The 17,505-nt window shown below is 35.0% G+C and overlaps 1 non-coding gene across 1 annotated transcript; it reads right to left on the bottom strand.

Annotated features, from left to right (window-relative positions):
* Positions 1-988: 988 nt before the first annotated feature.
* Trnac-gca lies at positions 989-1,060 on the bottom strand. Its single transcript has one exon. It is a non-coding gene; the product is annotated as a tRNA-Cys (tRNA).
* Between the last annotated feature and the right edge of the window lie 16,445 nt (positions 1,061-17,505).

The raw sequence follows: 17,505 nt of genomic DNA, 5'->3' as shown, positions 1-17,505 counted from the left end.
TATTTTGCCCTTAGTAAATTTGTACATATCGCCCAATAACTCGGTTGAAAGTTTAAACAGCGGTTTGCCACTCAACCCACCACTCTCATTATGGTGAGAATGCAGATTATCTCTACTTACCGTAGTGTTGCTTACTGTTAATCCGTCAATCTTATATTCCAACGCAAGCTCAGCGATATTTTCTTTCGTTTGCTGATCTACATCTGGTGAGATTTTTAATATTATTGGTATGGATTTAGAATTATCAATTGATTTTCGGGTTAGAGTTACGGATTTCAACAATTCCGATAATTCTTGCTTATTGTGCAGATTGCGTAAATTAGGCGTGTTTGGGGATGAGATGTTCAGCACTATATAATTGCTCTTTCCATATACTATCTTTATTAAGTCAACATAATCGCTGATTTGGTCCTTTGATGTACTGTTTTTTCCTATGTTGATGCCAAAAATGCAGTCATCAAGCTTGGTTTCACCTATTTGTTTAAGAAAATAGTCTATTCCTTTATTGTTAAATCCCAATCTGTTAATTACCCCTTGATCTTTAATTAACCGAAAAATTCTTGGCTTTTTGTTTCCATATTGTGGATTACGAGTTACAGTACCAGTTTCAATAAACCCAAAACCAAATGAGAGCATAGGCCTTATAACTTCTGCATTCTTGTCAAAACCTGCAGCCAGACCTATGGGGCTTCTGAGCTTATTACCAAAAAAATTCACACTCAAAGATTCTGGTAGCTCTATAGGATTCTTATAAGGCATTTTCTTTAATGCCATAATTGCCAAAGAGTGAGCAACTTCGGGCGGTAGTAAAAATAGTAAATTACGTTTGTAAAACACTTTGCTTATTTTTAGTTTATTTTTTACCATGAAACGCTATAAGAGTATAACCATAACTTGAAAAGAAATTGATTTTACTATGGACAAGCTTTCTCTATAGGTTACACACTTAAAGCTACTGTTAACTTTTACTAGATATAGAGAATGAAAGAGGCCGGGACCGGAATTGAACCGGTATAAAAGGATTTGCAGTCCTCCGCATAAGCCATTCTGCCACCCAGCCGTTTTTTATGTGTAGATATCCATTATATCTTTTAGCATAGATAAAGCCTCCTCCCTTTTGCGTTGAAAAGTGTTACGTCCAATGATTGAACCATTACCGCCACCCTGCTTAATTTCTTTCGCTTCATTGTATATGTTATCTACTTCCTTCGATTCACCACCAGAAAAAACTACTATTCTTTTCCCTGCAAAACAAGACCTTTTAACATATTCAATTCTTTTAGATAATGATTCAATATTTTCTGTTTCTATTTTCTCCCTTTCCAAATATTTAGTTGGAAGTTTTACTTTTATTATATTAGCGCCAAGCAAAGCTGCTATGTGTGCAGCATAGGCAATAACATCAACTGCTGTTTCACCTTCTTTGGAAATTCCTTCACCGCGTGGATAAGACCATAGCACTACTGCAAGCCCATAAGATTTGGCTTCAGCTATGATTCCACGGGCTTCCTCCATCATATCGAAACACTTAGCAGAACCAGGATATATAGTAAATCCGACAGCTAAGCAGCCCAAACGCAGCGCATCTTTCACAGAAGAGGTTATTGCCTGATCAGAAGTCAGATTCTTCGAATGTAAAGAGTTGGAACTATTAAGTTTCAAAATAAGTGGGAGCATTCCAGCATAAGTTGCAGCACCAGCTTCAATCATACCAAGTGGAGCAGCATATGCACTTACTCCCGAATCAACCGCAAGCTGAAAATGATAATGTGGGTCATAAGCATCAGGGTTAACTTCAAAACTTTTAATTGGACCATGCTCAAATCCTTGATCTACTGGCAGAATCACTAACTTGCCAGTGCCGCCAAGCTTTCCATGCATGAGAATACGAGTAAGATTTGCTTTTACCCCGGGGTTTTCACTTTCGTAGTGGTTTAAGATTTGTCTTATTTCTTTACTCATTAACGCTATGAAGTTCATTTAAAGTATAGCAAAAACCACAGTTGAAGCAAAGATCTTTTTATGGTTCTTGTCCTGCAGGTGTACCTAAAGATGTAACGTTAGGATTGGTGGTGTGCTGTTGTGGCTTTTTTTGGATTAAATCTCTAAAATACATTTTGACAATAGGAAGAACAAGTGGCATAAGCACTAGCTTGTAGTCATACCATGCAAATTTTTCTTTATAGCTAAATTCTGCATCTTCTTCATATAAGCGCTGAATGCAATGTTCACTATATAGTTCAGATGCCTTTGTAAAAGTTCTAAGTAAAGCAATAAGTAATAAATCCAATGCTAAATTAATCATCAGCATTGTTCCATATTGAGCAGGCCAGCCATTTTGTGCTACCTCTGACACTAGACCACATATAGCAAATGTTGCTGCGATACATATCACATAATTATCAGCAGCAATAAGTAGATTGTATCTTCGATTTAATCTATCCAGATTTTCCTCTTGTGAACCTTTTTGTTTACTTGCTGCATAAATAATACCACAAAAGGATATAATAAATAACAACGGCCAAATCCCTATGCTAAATGCATAAAATTGATAAGCGATGCTTTGCACCGTGCCACTATTAGCAAGTTGCGATAAGCAATACTCAACTTTCAGCGATGGAGTAAACACCGCATTTGCTAATATAAAAAATAAAAGTGCTCTATTTATAGCTTTGCTTCTACGTGATAATATTCCATAAATTTTTGTTTGCCTCCTCCGTTCTTCTTCACTTGATAGCCTTTCATATTGACTAGGAGTTTTTCCTTCTTTTAAAGCGTTGAGATGCTTCTCTAGCTCTTTTTTATCTGCACTAAGTTTTTGAAACTTTTCTGTAGCTATCTTTTTCTTCTCTTCATCTTTTTCTTTGTCAGGGTGGCACTTTAATGAAAGCTTTCTAAAGCTCCGTTCAACTAACTTGAGTATATCGTCAAACTCCTGGCTTATTACTTCTTCTGCTTTTATTTCTAGTCTTGAAAATAAATTCTGTAAATCGCGATTACTGTAATACTGATTTCTAGTTAAACTTGCCACTATAGCCTCATTATTCTTAAAATAAGTATACTATCAGTGTAATAAAAAAACAAGAATTTCAAACTATATCAAAAGCAATTTTATTTTCTACTTTATTCATATAGATTCTTAATTTCTTTCCTTTTATTAATTTACGATTCAGTATTTCTTCCGCTAAGTAACTTTTTATCTCTTTTTCAATAAGTCTCTCTATCGGACGTGCTCCCATTTCCTTACTATAACCTGTTTGTGCAAGATAAGATTTCACTTCATCTTCTACCAAGCAGTTTATGCCTTTTTGCGTCAGCTGCTTTTTCAGTTCCTGAATAAATTTATCTACAATATGCAGAATTATATCCGCATTTAAGTCAGAAAAAGAAATAATCGCATCAAGACGATTACGAAATTCAGGGCTAAAAACCTGTTCTATCGCTTTTTTACTATCACCAGTGTTAAATTTTTTATGCCCAAAGCCAACAAAACTTTTGCTGCGTTCAGCTGCTCCTGCATTAGTTGTCATAATTAAGATTATATTGGAAAAGTTAACTTTACGTCCGTAAGTGTCTGTAACGCAACCATAATCCATAATTTGTAGCAATATATTATAGATATCGCTATGAGCCTTTTCAATTTCATCAAGCAGCACAACACTATATTGATTATTAGATACAGACTCTGTGAGTAATCCACCCTGATCATAACCTACATATCCAGGAGGAGAACCAATCATCCTTGATATCGTATGAGACTCAATATATTCGGACATATCAAAGCGTATAAGATTCATGCCCATGCTTTCTGCTAATTGTTTTGCTAGCTCGGTTTTACCAACACCGGTTGGCCCTGCAAAAAGATAATTTGCTAAAGGCTTATTGTAATTTCTCAACCCAGATTTAGCAATTTTAATAGAATTAACAAGAGATTCTATTGCCTGCTCTTGGCCAAAAATCACCTTCTCTAGATTAGCTTTTAAAGACTTTACTTTCTGCAAATCATCAGATTCAGATCCGCAAGGCACATTTGTAATTCTAGTAATGGTATTCTTAATATCTCTACTATTTACAATTTTACCCCTGTTTCTTAGCAATTTACAATATGCCCCTGCCTCATCAATAACATCAACCGCTTTATCAGGTAATATTCGCCCAGTAATATACTTATGCGAAAGTTCAGCCGCAGACCTAATGGCATTCTTTGTATAATATACTCCATGATACCCTTCATAGTAGTGCTTTATACCATCTAGTATCTTTATCGTTTCATTAACAGAAGATTCTTTAACATTAATTTTTTGAAACCTTCTCGCTAGTGCTTTATCTTTTTCAAAACTAGTGCTGTATTCTCTATATGTAGTTGCACCTATACAACGCAGTGTACCTCTTGCAAGTGCAGGTTTGAGCAGATTACCGGCATCAAGAAAGCTACCACTTGTAGAACCTGCTCCAATGATAGTGTGTATTTCGTCAATAAAAAGGATAGCACCTGGTTTTGCCTCAATCGCTTTTATTATGGATTTTATTCTCTCTTCAAAATCACCTCTGTAGCGTGTCCCTGCAAGGAGTGATCCTAAATCCAAAGCATAAATTATACTGGACCTGAGCACACTCGGAACACTGCCTTCAATGATTTTGAGTACCAAACCCTCAACTATTGTGGTTTTGCCAACACCTGGATCTCCAACATATAAAGGGTTGTTTTTTCTACGCCTCAATAATATTTCTATAGTGCGATTTAATTCATAATCACGACCAATAACATAATCTATTTTTTTGCTTCTTGCATAGTCATTTAAATTTTTACAATAACTTTGTAGAATTTCCTCATCTTTTAGTAGCTCACCTTTATTTACTGTAGTAGGAGCATCATTATTTTTATCAAGTTTTACTTTATGATTAGTGGTGTATTCATCTATATCGTTAGAGTATTTCATGTTAGATATGTGGTAAATCAAATTGGAATCTTTCGCACTTTGTTTCTGCAATAGATCTTCAACGTATAAATCTTGCCCAGACAAAATTTCTACTAGAACACTTGCTCCATTTATTTCTTTTTTCCCCAAGCTATGAGCCCGTATTATTGCTCTGTGTATTATGCATTGAAACATTGAGCTAGGTTTAACTCCACTGATAATCAATTCAGAACTGCTTTGTAAAAACCCTTTTATATTATTATTATAATCATTAGCCTTAATATTGCATCTTGATAGAATGTTATCCATACTGATGATTTCATCGGCTCTGATATTACATCTTGATAAAACGTAATTTACATCCACGTCTTTAGTTAACGCCAGCAATAAATGTTCTACTTTCGCATATTTAAGATTAAAATTAGAAGCAATGAATAGTGCTCTATTCAAACTTGCCTCTAAGTTTTTGGAAATCATCTCCTATTCTCTTTAAAAGTGGGAACTCATATATAATGAATAGCACACAATTATTAAAAAATTTGAAATCCAGCAGTTCGCTGTAGCCAATTTGAATCCCACTCTGGATCTACGTCATAGCACCGCAATATCTCAGCATAGATTCCGCTAATGAGTAGCGGAATGACGAGTTTTACGCTTATCAAATTGTAGGTAAATCCTATTTAATACGCTTTTTCTAGTACTCTGCTTTTCTTCTTAAATGCATTGATCTTTTTTCTACCGTATTTAGTCTTTAACGTACTTGGCCTTTTAAAGACCTTTTTGCTGTTACGTTTTTTAAATTGCACACTACAATCAAAATTTAGCTCTCCTTCTTTGTCTGCCAGTACAGGCAGTCTTCTCTTATCTTGAGGTGTAACAAAAGATAGCGCATACCCTTCAGCTCCAGCGCGTGCAGTTCTACCTATACGATGAATATAGTCAGCTTGCGATTGTGGTGCATCATAATTGATAACATGTTGAATGTGGGGAATATCAAGGCCGCGAGAAGCAACATCTGTTGCAACCATGATTTGATTACGGCCACGACGAAAAGAATTAATGACCCTTTCGCGCTTGTGCTGCCTTAAATCACCATGAATTGCTAAAGCGCTATAGTCATCTTTGTGCAATCTGTGAGCTAGCTGATCCGCTCCTCGCTTTGTTTTGACAAAGATAATGATTGATCCTTCGCGCTGACATAGTTGTGTAACAAGCTTTTCATATTTTTCTGATTCTGATGCATAAACAATTTCTTGCTTAATTTTTACAGAAGTTGTAACCTCACAATCAACAGAAATACGTTCTGGTCGATTAAGGTACTTCTCAGCAAGTTTTACTATATCTCCAGGAAGAGTTGCAGAAAACATAAGAGTTTGCCTTATTTTAGGCAAATGCTTCATAATTTCTTCAATCTGAACTCCAAAGCCCATATCAAACATACGATCCGTTTCATCAAGCACAAGAACGCTAACATTGCGAGTAATCAAAGTTTTACGCTCAATATGGTCTATAATACGACCAGGAGTACCTATTACAATTTGTGGTTTTTTCTGAAGCTGATTTAGCTGCCTAAAAATAGGCTCACCACCAATCAACAAAGCGACCCTTAGTGCAGAATTTTGAGATAAGAGTTTTCTTATCTCATTTGTTACCTGATGCGCAAGCTCTCTGGTTGGCACGATGACTAAAGCTGAACCAGTGTTAGGCTCATTCAGCAACTTAGCAACCAACGGAATAGCAAATGCTAAAGTTTTTCCAGTCCCCGTTTGAGCAGATCCGAGAATATCTTTACCTTGTAGCGCTAAGGGAATCGCTTGTATTTGAATCGGAGTTGGGACGAAAAGATTATTTTTATCTAGAGCTTGTCTAAGCGAAGCTGGGAGACCCATCTCATGAAAATTATTCACAATACGTTAATCCTGTTAAAAGACTTCATAATAGATTAATCTTCCAATCTTAAATTTATTGCAGATTTTTTATCTTCTCCGTTTCTACCGCGCTCCTCTTTAACCTCATAACTCACCCTTTCTCCTTTTATTCCCTTCTCTTTATTCTCTCCTTTAAGTGCCTCAGGTCTTATTCCCGAACGTTCCAATGTGCTAATATGTACAAAAACGTCACCCCCTTTACCTTCTGGCTTGATGAAACCATAGCCTTTTTCGGCATTAAACCATTTTACATTACCAAATTCCATTTAAACAACTCCTAAATTATTAACTAACATTACTAATGTGATGAAAAACTTTGAAATTACGATTGAGAATGCTTTAAGCTTAGCTATTGAAACTAAACCTTTATACTCCATAGTCTATTCTTAACATTACATGACAATAATACACAATTGTTGTACTTGATGCAAATAAATTTTTTAATCGTTAAGCGAACCTGCAACCGTCATTTCGCTAACTTTAATCGTTGGTGAATTAAATTGCCCACAAAAAGTTAGATCATCTGCAACGACTAAATTGCTAAACATATCCTTCAAATTGCTAGCAATGGTAATCTCATGTATTGGATACGTTATTTTTCCATTTTCTATAAAAAATCCGGAAGCGCCTTGGCTGTAATCGCCATTGATTAAATTGACACCAAAACCAAATAAATCAGTTACATATATTCCCTCTTTCACTTCCTGAATTAATTCTTCAAACGATACATCACCATTCTCAATGTAGAGGTTACTAGCTGCAGGAATAACTGCAGCATTACTTGCACGAGTTGCACTTCCGGTTGTTTCTGAGTCTAATTTTCTAGCCGAGTATAAGTCTAAAATCCAATTTTGTAATATTCCGTTTTTTACAAATATATTTTTCTTGCTAGTTATCCCTTCTCCATCAAATGGTCTCGATGCTATGCCTCTTGGCAACAATGGATCATCGATAATATTAATTCTATCGTTGAAAATCTGAGCGTTTAAACTACCCCTCAAGAAAGAACTGTTGCTTATAATACTGCTCCCATTTATAGCAGAAGCAAAACTTTTTACTAGCCCTTTTGCTGCTCTTTTTTCAAAAATAACTGGAAATTTACCAGTTTTCATTGTACGTGAATTCAATTGATCAACTGCTCTTTTTGCTGCTTCTTTTCCCATTAACTCTGGCAACTTTAAATCACTAAAATTACATGCTATATCATAATCGTAACCAACCTTCATTTCACTTTCTCTTCCAGCAACAACAGAGACCTGATTAGCAAAGGTTGATTTACTAAACGAGCCAATAAAACCAGAAACAGTCGATAATACTGTATTCACTAAAGCGTATGAAGAAGAGGCTCCTTCAGAATTAGTGATACTCTTATGTGCAAGGGCTGAATTTTCTGCAGCTTCAGCAATTTCTTTTAGGTTATCAACGGTTACAACATTATTATCTGAGATACTTAAATCTGCAGAAGAGATATAATTACTACCATTTACAGCAAAATTAATGCAAGGATCTTCTGGTGCATTCTTTGCCATTTCTACCACTTGGCTTACTGTATCACTCAGATTATTCAAATCGTTTGTAGAAATATACGCAGCTTTGTTTTTACCTGCTATAGCTCTGATTCCTACAGTGCAATTTTTAGATTGTGATATTTGCTCAATTTTTGATAGACGCTGAGAAACTGAAGTCTTATTAGTTTCATACAGTGGCGAGCAAAACTGAGTGCATGTTCACAACTCTCACTTTGGCCATCAATAAAAACACAACCGCTTATGCAAATTCAATAATTTTTTTTATATTATTAATCTTAATTAATTTATAACTTATTTTATGAGAAAAAACAAATTTAGCATATATATTCAAAGACTTAGAATAAAAAAACTAAATAAACTCACATAAACTCAATTTTGCACGTTTCAATCAAAACTTAATAACTACATTATTGCTAATATTTAGTCCAGAGCCCTTTATTTACAATGACTTCTGTTACGCGCTTTGGCATACTCTCGACCAAATTTCGAAGGATGTCCTGCGGAATCCGACTCCATTCCACCGCAACACGCTCCCAGAGGTCGCCCATGTTTTTTGGAGCAGAATCGTATTGCCCAAGCCGTCTTTTCACAATTGACCATAGATTTTCAATTGGATTGAGGTCTGGACTTTGTGCAGGCCACTCCATCAATTGAAAGTGCTGTTTTCCAATCCATTCCTTGACTATTTTGGCTGTGTGCTTTGGATCCCCATCTTGTTGGAAAATGATATCCTTCTCGGGGTAGGCACATTTATCAAAATAGTTCGGAAGATTTGTTTGAAGGATTCGAAGGTAGTCCTCTTTTTTCATGATACCTTCGACTAATTGTAGAGGTCCAATATGCCACCAAGTAAAGCATCCCCAAACCATAATGTTTCCACCGCCATGTTTGACGGTTTGCTTTACATGGTGTCTTTGGACTCTATCGCCTGGTCGAATCCAACAATATTGTTTTCCATCACTCTGAAAACGGTTAAATTTTGACTCATCAGACCAGACAACTCGTTTCCAATCATCAATGGTCCAATTTTTATGATCTTTTGCAAATTTTAACCGAGCCTTGACATTTTTGTCGGATAACGCAGGCTTATTTTTTTTAACGATCGACATATATCCGATGTCTTGCAATGCTCTCCTAGCAGTCCATTCGCTGACATTTTTATTTATTGCCAGACAAGCACCCTTTGGGGTTAAATTCTTATTTTTCCGCATTTCGGACATCATTAGTCGAGCATCTGAGTCCTTCAATAATTTTTTCCGGCCTGAGACTTGAGGTTTGGGGGTCAACTTTCGCCTCTTCTGAATGGAGACCACCGCAGATTGGCTAATTCCAAGCCTTTCGGCAATTTGACGAGTGGAATTGCCACTTTCGGTCAAGCTGACAATATTATTTTGAATTTCTCCCGATAATTTTCGCATTTTAAGGATTTTATCACTAATTATTTATATTTATTCACCCTAAAGAACTTTGCTCTGCAAAAACACGCTTTTAACTAATCAATGACCACCGAAAATAGCATTAAAAGAAATATAACGGTAAATCTGGCCGATTTATACTGATAAGAGATGTTAAAATCAAAAACAGTTACAAGACTTAAAACGTGCAAAATTGAGTTTATGTGAGTTTATTTAGTTTTTTTATTCTAAGTCTTTGAATATATATGCTAAATTTGTTTTTTCTCATAAAATAAGTTATAAATTAATTAAGATTAATAATATAAAAAAAATTATTGAATTTGCATAAGCGGTTGTGTTTTTATTGATGGCCAAAGTGAGAGTTGTGAACATGCACTCAGTTTTGCTCGCCACTGTATATTGTAACTTCCGCATCTTGATTTTGCTTTTTTATTAGTTTAGTAATATCTGCTGCAATATTTAATATATTCATTTTCTATTCCTTAGATTTCTATAAAGATTCTGCACCACCTATAACTTCAATTAAATCAGTCGTAATCGCTGCTTGACGAGAACGATTATAAAGCAATGCTAATTTGTTCAGTATCTCTTTAGTGTTTCTGTTTGCTGATTCCATAGCAACCATTCTAGCACTATTCTCACTCGTTGCACTTTCAAGTAAAGCAGAGTAAAGAGCAATTACAACGTAATCTTGAACCAAAGATTTTAAAATAAATTCAATATTTTGTGGTTCATACTCATAGCCGTAATCTGTTATTGGACCAGCCAGAGAGTTATCAATCAAGGATGAGTCTTTACTCCATGGTTTTATTGTTTCCAACATTGGTTTTTGCGTGAAGGTATTATAGAATTTGCTATAAAAAACTTTAACTTTATCGTATTTACTTAGATCTATACCACCAACCAAAGCTTCTACGTGCTTTAACGTGATTCCCTTACTATTTTCAATTTTTAAGATACTTTTAGAGTCAAATCTATTTTTCCCTATATCAAAAGCTTTTTTACCAAGAAATACAATATCTACTTTTTTGCCATTTGTGATTAACTTATTTTGACTAAATTTGACAATAGAAGAGTTAAAGTTGCCGCACAAGCCACGATCAGACGCAACAATGAATACTAGGTAAGAACCGTTGTTACTGACATTTAGAATTTTTGCCAGTAATTCTTGATCAACTGATAGCATTAATGAAGAAATAATGCTATGCAGCTTAGATATATATAATTTTGAATTTGATAATTTCTTTTGGCTTTGTAATAACTTTGCTGCAGAAACCATTTGCATTATTTTCGTGGTTTTCTGTACAGACCTAATATTCTTAATTCTTAAGGATAATTCCTTTAAGCTCTTCATTTTGTATACAACCCTGATTTATTAAAATATATAACTGTTAGTGTCTAAAAGCAAGTTTTTTTGACATTAAAACCAAGTCTAGCTAAGAAACTTGCAGGTTTATTGTTTGGAGATAAGGATTATATTAAGAAAGTGCTCTAACTTCAGCAATATCAATGTGAAAGTAGCCTAATGGTAATTTCTACACTTTGTGGAATTTTATAATATATAATAAACACAATTAAAACTATTACAACTTGAACACTTATGATCCCATTGTTCTAGTTCCCTGTTACAATTTTTACATTTCCAGCCTGGATCAGGCAAAGCTTCTGAGCCCATCTTGTTTAGCCAATAAATTACCTTGTCGTGTTCTTGCAATGTAACCTTGAGTTGTATTACAATAAAGTAGATTGACATGTAATTAGCTTTTTTCATAGCAGTGTCTAAATATTGACTTGCAAGATCATATTTACCTGAACTCATTGAGGACAAAGCAAGTAAACAGTAACTAAAATAATAATCAGGGCGTAAGTTGTATAGTCTTTCAGCACCTTTACTATTTAAATTGATGTACATTTTAGCTGACTGAGGAGTAGGATTTACTGTATACTCTGCCTCTAGCACTGCAGAAGCTTTTCTGATTTTTCCAAGTTTAATATATAATTCTGCCTTTAAATAATTGATGGGCTGAAAAATTGCACTATAACGTTGTGCTCTAAATAAAGACTTTATAGCCTCCTTAAAATTTCCTTTACTTTCATATTGCTTTGCTAAAGCGCAATAAAACACTGCAAACATTTCTTTATGATCAAAGGGGAGAAAAATATTGGACTTAACTGCTTCCTTCAACCTCAAAATTGCATTAATCCAATCTTCTTTCAATATGCAATGCTCTATTTGAAAGGGAATAGATAGCATTTTATCGTTAATTGAACTAGAGCAATATTCTATAAATTTTTGAAAGACTACTTTTTCTTGTTTGAGGTGGACAATCAGCTTATTGGCTAGAAGTAGAGCTAAGTTACGATTTTTATTTGCAATATTTGTTAAACCGTTACTGAAAAAGCTGTAATTTCCCGTCTTACCTGAGTTAAAGAGCTTTATTAAAGACAACCTATCGCTCTCCTCACTCAGACTTTTAACTAGCTTTTGGGCATTCTCTATATTGTCTAAGTCTATGCTAAAGAAAGCTTCAAAGAGAAGCAATTCTTCCCTATCCCTTCTTCTATTTCTTATGTTGGCAAATGTTGATGAAATGGAGGAAAAAAAGCGTACAAGTGTAATTAATAAAAATAATAAAACTACACAAGTAAAAATAATGAAATATAGATCAATACTTATAGTGTAATTGCCTAATTCCAATTTTATTACTTCACCACTTACCTTGACCCATATACCAAATAAAAACGAAAAAGCGAAAATTATAAAATAAATCATGAGATATATTGTAATAAGTGATGATATATTGTTGAAATATTCTTAGAAGCTACAATAAAACCATTCAATTTATTCAGCCATGGCTTGAATTCTGAATGCGTTAAATTGCTTACTGTAACAGTTATATTTTGCCAATCATTATCATTTATTGACTCCTCAATTTCTGCGAATTTTACTCTTAATGGATCATTTCGGTCGTCTACCTTTATCCAGTTTGAAATGATCTTTTTAGACAATGTACTTTTGTTGTAATCGATAGTATCAATAGTTTTTTCAAAAGATAACTTCAATTCGTGTAAGGTATTTATCTCTTTCAAATTTTCTAATTCATCTACTGCATTTTCTATCTCTGGATCGTCAAGCTCTGATATCAAAGGCTTTATTGAATTTATATGGTTATAAAATTTTGCTTCTCGCAATAACGAATTCTTCATTTTAACCACAAGTAATAGCAATTTTGCAAGGTTCTTACATCTTGAGTTATTATCACCTTGCTCACATTGAGTATGCTGACTTCTCTTGAGGTCAAATATCTTTTTTTCTATTCTAGATTGATTAACTTCAAGCAACATTCTAAATTCATCCATGTTTTCCGTTAAAGCTTTCACATTGTTTTCACTCTCTTGCTGATTTATTTTTAAAAAGATTATGTTATTTATTGTGATGTAACCGGTAAATAACAATACAATTAAGAACCAACCTATGTACTTTTGCTGAGTATCATTCATAACGTAGTATCTCCGCAGGATCTTGTGCAGCTGCCTGCAACGCAGGAGCAATTGTCGCTAAAAATGATAAGAGTAACGCAAGTGCAGAAATATTTACTACGTCTTGGGGTACTAATATCACTGGCAAACTTGAAAAAAAGTATATCATAGGATCAAACAGCTTGACGTTAGTAATGTTTTCTAAAAACACTCTAATGCTTTCGATATTGAGAGAAAAAACGACACCTATAATACAGCCAAGACAAGTTCCCGTAAAACCGATTAATAGACCACAAGCGCAAAATATACGCATAATGCTTCCACTTGTTGCACCAAATGTACGCATAATTGCAATCGCGGATTTCTTTTCTTGCACTATCATCATTAAATTTGAGATAATATTAAACGCTGCTACAACTATAATCAAAGTGAGAATTAAAAACATCACATTTCTTTCAGTTTTTAAAGCACTAAAATAATGGCTTTGCTGTGATTGCCAACTTTCAGCTTCCATTCCTATTTCTTTTTCTATAGCATCTGCCAGCTTATCAGCTCTAGTAACGTCGTCTACAAGTACTTCTATATTTTTTATGCTATTTTTATAATTAAAAAAGGCTTGTGCTGATTTTAGAGGCATATATATCAAGGTATTATCATACTCAAACATACCCATATCAAATATTGCTATAACTTTATATTTTTTCATTCGCGGCATTTCACCAAGTAATGCATCAAATTCTTCAGATGATATAAACGTAATTTCGTCGCCATAGTCAACGTTCAAAGCTTCTGCTAAGCGTGCTCCTATTATTATTCCTTCATCAAATTTTTTTACATCACCTATAATTACATTATTTGTAACGGCAGTACTATCAAGCAAGTCTTTAGTTGATACACCTCGCACTACGCTACCTGCAATTTTACCGTTTGCTACAATAATAACTTGATCATTGGTCATAGGAGTAGCTTTTAATATACCAGGAATTCTCTCAATAGATTTTGAAACTGCGTAGTAATCTGAATTTATGTTCCTATCAAAATAAACATTAATATGGCCATCAATGCCAAGTATTGAGTCAAGCAACTTTGCTCTGAATCCGTTCATCACAGACATCACCACTATTAGTGTTGCAACTCCAAGGGCAATGCCGATAATAGAGAACAAAGTCATTATAGAGCAAAATCTGGCATTTTTCGCTCGCAAATAGCAAGCAGCCATAGTAATTTCAAAGGCAATGGACATTACAAAATATTTTGAGGTTAAACATTATATTTTTGAAACTTCGTATAATTGTAGACTTTTCTTTATTTGAAAACTAGAGATTTTTGCTTCCTTAAATTTAGCAGGCTTATAGAGTATCTTTAACATTAGAATTTCAAAATCTTCCATATACATCATCCAACCTCACTATATCATTATCAGATAAATGCTCTCCTATCTGAAATTCAACTATTTCAAGTGGAGAGCTTATGCTTCTATTTTCAATCCTATGGGAAACTTCCCTTGGGATTTCTATCATATGGTCTTTTGCTATAGCATATTCTTTGTCTTCTAAACTAACATACCCAACTCCTGATAGCACTATATGGTATTCATCTCTATAGTGATGGAATTGCTTAGAAGTGCAGCTTAATGGATTTATAAAAAGATATTTTATAAGAAAATTTTCGCTCATTAAAATTATACTACAAAATCCCCATGGTTTAACTTCTTTCCTTATCACCTTTACTTTCTTAACTTTATGAATAAATGAAATTAGACTTTTGTTTGGTTGCTTACAAGCTCCACCCAATAAATTTTTATTACTTTTTGTCGTTGAAACTGGTTCTTTTTCTCTAATCACATGCTGAAATGACACCGGTTCTTTACTAAACTTCTCACTCAATTCTAAAACTGAATTCCAAGTTCCAACATCCAACCAATCGAAATTAGCTTCTATCATTGCAACGTTTTTTGCTTTCTCCATCACCAAGTAATCAATGGATATGCCTTCAATTCCTGCAAAATCTCGTTGTTTTAAATACAGAAATCTCTCTTGCGGTGTGAAATATTTAAAACATAAATTGTAAAGATTCGGGGCAGATTTTTTAATCTCATCTATGTAGCGTTTTGCTTTAAACACAAATATTCCAGAGTTCCAATAATGATCGTTACTTAACTTACGCTCGGGCTTTTCTGTAAAATCTTTCACTATATGACATTTTTCTTTCTGATCATATACTGCATTTATATAGCCGTATTCAGAATTGAATTCATGAGGCTTAACCCCAAAAGTGACTATAGAGTTAGTTTCAGAGGCTAACTTAGACGCTTTTTGAGTAGAAGCATAAAAACTATTCAAATCACCTATAAAATGGTCTGAAGGCAGAATTAACATTGTCTCGTTTTCATTGCAGAGAAGTGCAGCAATTAATATTGCCGCTGCTGTTCCAATTTTCACTGGTTCGAAAATCACTTTATATTCTTGCAGTGCATGCAATTCCTCCATCACTAATGACTCGTACTGTATATTTGTAGCAATTATGGGCGGCATATAATCGCTTTTTAGCCTCAACAAAGTGTTGTGAAACATAGTGTTCTGACTAAATATTTTCTGAAATTGCTTTGGCTTAGATAAAGGCCAAAGTCTGCTACCACTACCACCACACAATATTACAGGGCGCATTTAGTTAAGATATTAATTAAATAATTAATATCTTATACTGAGGGCAAAATACATGCAAGTTTTTGTTGTGGAATAGTTAATAAAGAAAATAAATGTTGATTTAAAGTAATTGCTAATGAGAGTGATCATGTGTAGCGCCTTGCCCTTGCTGTGAATTTCTTCTATTTTGTAATTCCTCAACATGACCTTTTCTTTTATCACTTAATATTTCATTACCCTTATTTTGTTCTTCCTCAGGACTCTTTAGTATTTCATTACTCTTGCTAACTTCTTTATCATCCCCTTGTTTCTTTGGCCTTCTAGCGTTAAGCTCATCCCATGTGCCCACTAGTGAATCACGATTCCCATGATCCGGCTTTAGCCTTTCTTCACCTTTAATAACATTAAAGTCACTTTTTGCTTCTTCCAAACATCCTTTCAGTTGGTGTTTCCACATGGTGTAGTAAGCATCACCATATTTTTTCTCATTTGCTACAAACAATAAAATTGGAGCCTTAAGTATGGTAGCTCCCATATCCACTAAATTTTTTACTGCCGCTGCAGGAGTGAATAAAAGATAACCAAAAGACTTTGCAATTGGGTTTTGTTCGCTTATTAAATGCTCCCCTAACTTTATAGGAAGAGAAGTCAACAATTTAGTACAAACTTTAGCTAAACTTGTAGCAAAAACGATAGGAACAGATATAAGACTTTTATCTAGCTCTAGATTACCATTCTGATCTCTAATTTCTGAAAAATGGGTGCTTAGCTTCTTGTAATCACTAGTGTATAATAATTCTCCATTTCTTCCTTTTTTCGGAGTTGACTGAATTTATTAATCATTTGTTTCACACAAGCCCGTTAGGGCTAGTGCTACTGACAAAGAATATAACGCGAGCTGCGGAGGCTGCGGAGTTCTACTTAAGACTAAATTAGAATACTACCCGTGCTGTACTTCGAAGCCTTCGTTGGGCTGCGGCGCAGTTGCCAGTTGCATTGTCAGCATTCCGTATCCGGCCAGCAACGATTACTTGTTGCGCAAGTGCCCGAGCCGGTCCGCGGACAGTAGCCCTTGGAATGCGTAGTCAGCACCTCTTTCGTTACGCGTGCGGGCCACCGGATCCGGTTTGCAATTTGGCACTTTTCCTAAATTCTGCCTGCGCGTGTTAACTCCTCCCTCCTTTAAATGGTCGTCGTCCCGAGGATCCACTCGTTCTACATCGTCGTCGGCCCTCGATTTCCTGCGACGATTGGCCTTCAGGTGATATTTGGTAATCCACAGGATTGCGCATAGGGAAAGGGCAGCCAGTAGAATAAGGTAAATGTTGAGACGGGATCCCGATGACAGTCTTTCTCTAAGGGCCCCGATGTGGTGTAGGTTACTTAGGCTAAGCTCATGGAGAAACGGGAGGCTGAGTCGGTTGCAGTGAGCAGTGACGTTTATTATTGTCATACCCGACACAGCAGGTTTTTTCAGGGAGCTCCCCAGCTGGTTTATGAACCAGGTTCCGTTGAGCGCCACCTTGTTGGAGTACGCTAACAGGTAGGTTCCGGATACCTTTTGTTCCCGGCCTTGGTCATCAGTCACC

Source organism: Drosophila ananassae (assembly GCF_017639315.1).
Source record: "Drosophila ananassae strain 14024-0371.13 chromosome 4 unlocalized genomic scaffold, ASM1763931v2 tig00000066, whole genome shotgun sequence".
NCBI lineage: Eukaryota > Metazoa > Arthropoda > Insecta > Diptera > Drosophilidae > Drosophila > Drosophila ananassae.
This window is presented reverse-complemented; position numbering and strand designations above follow the sequence as displayed.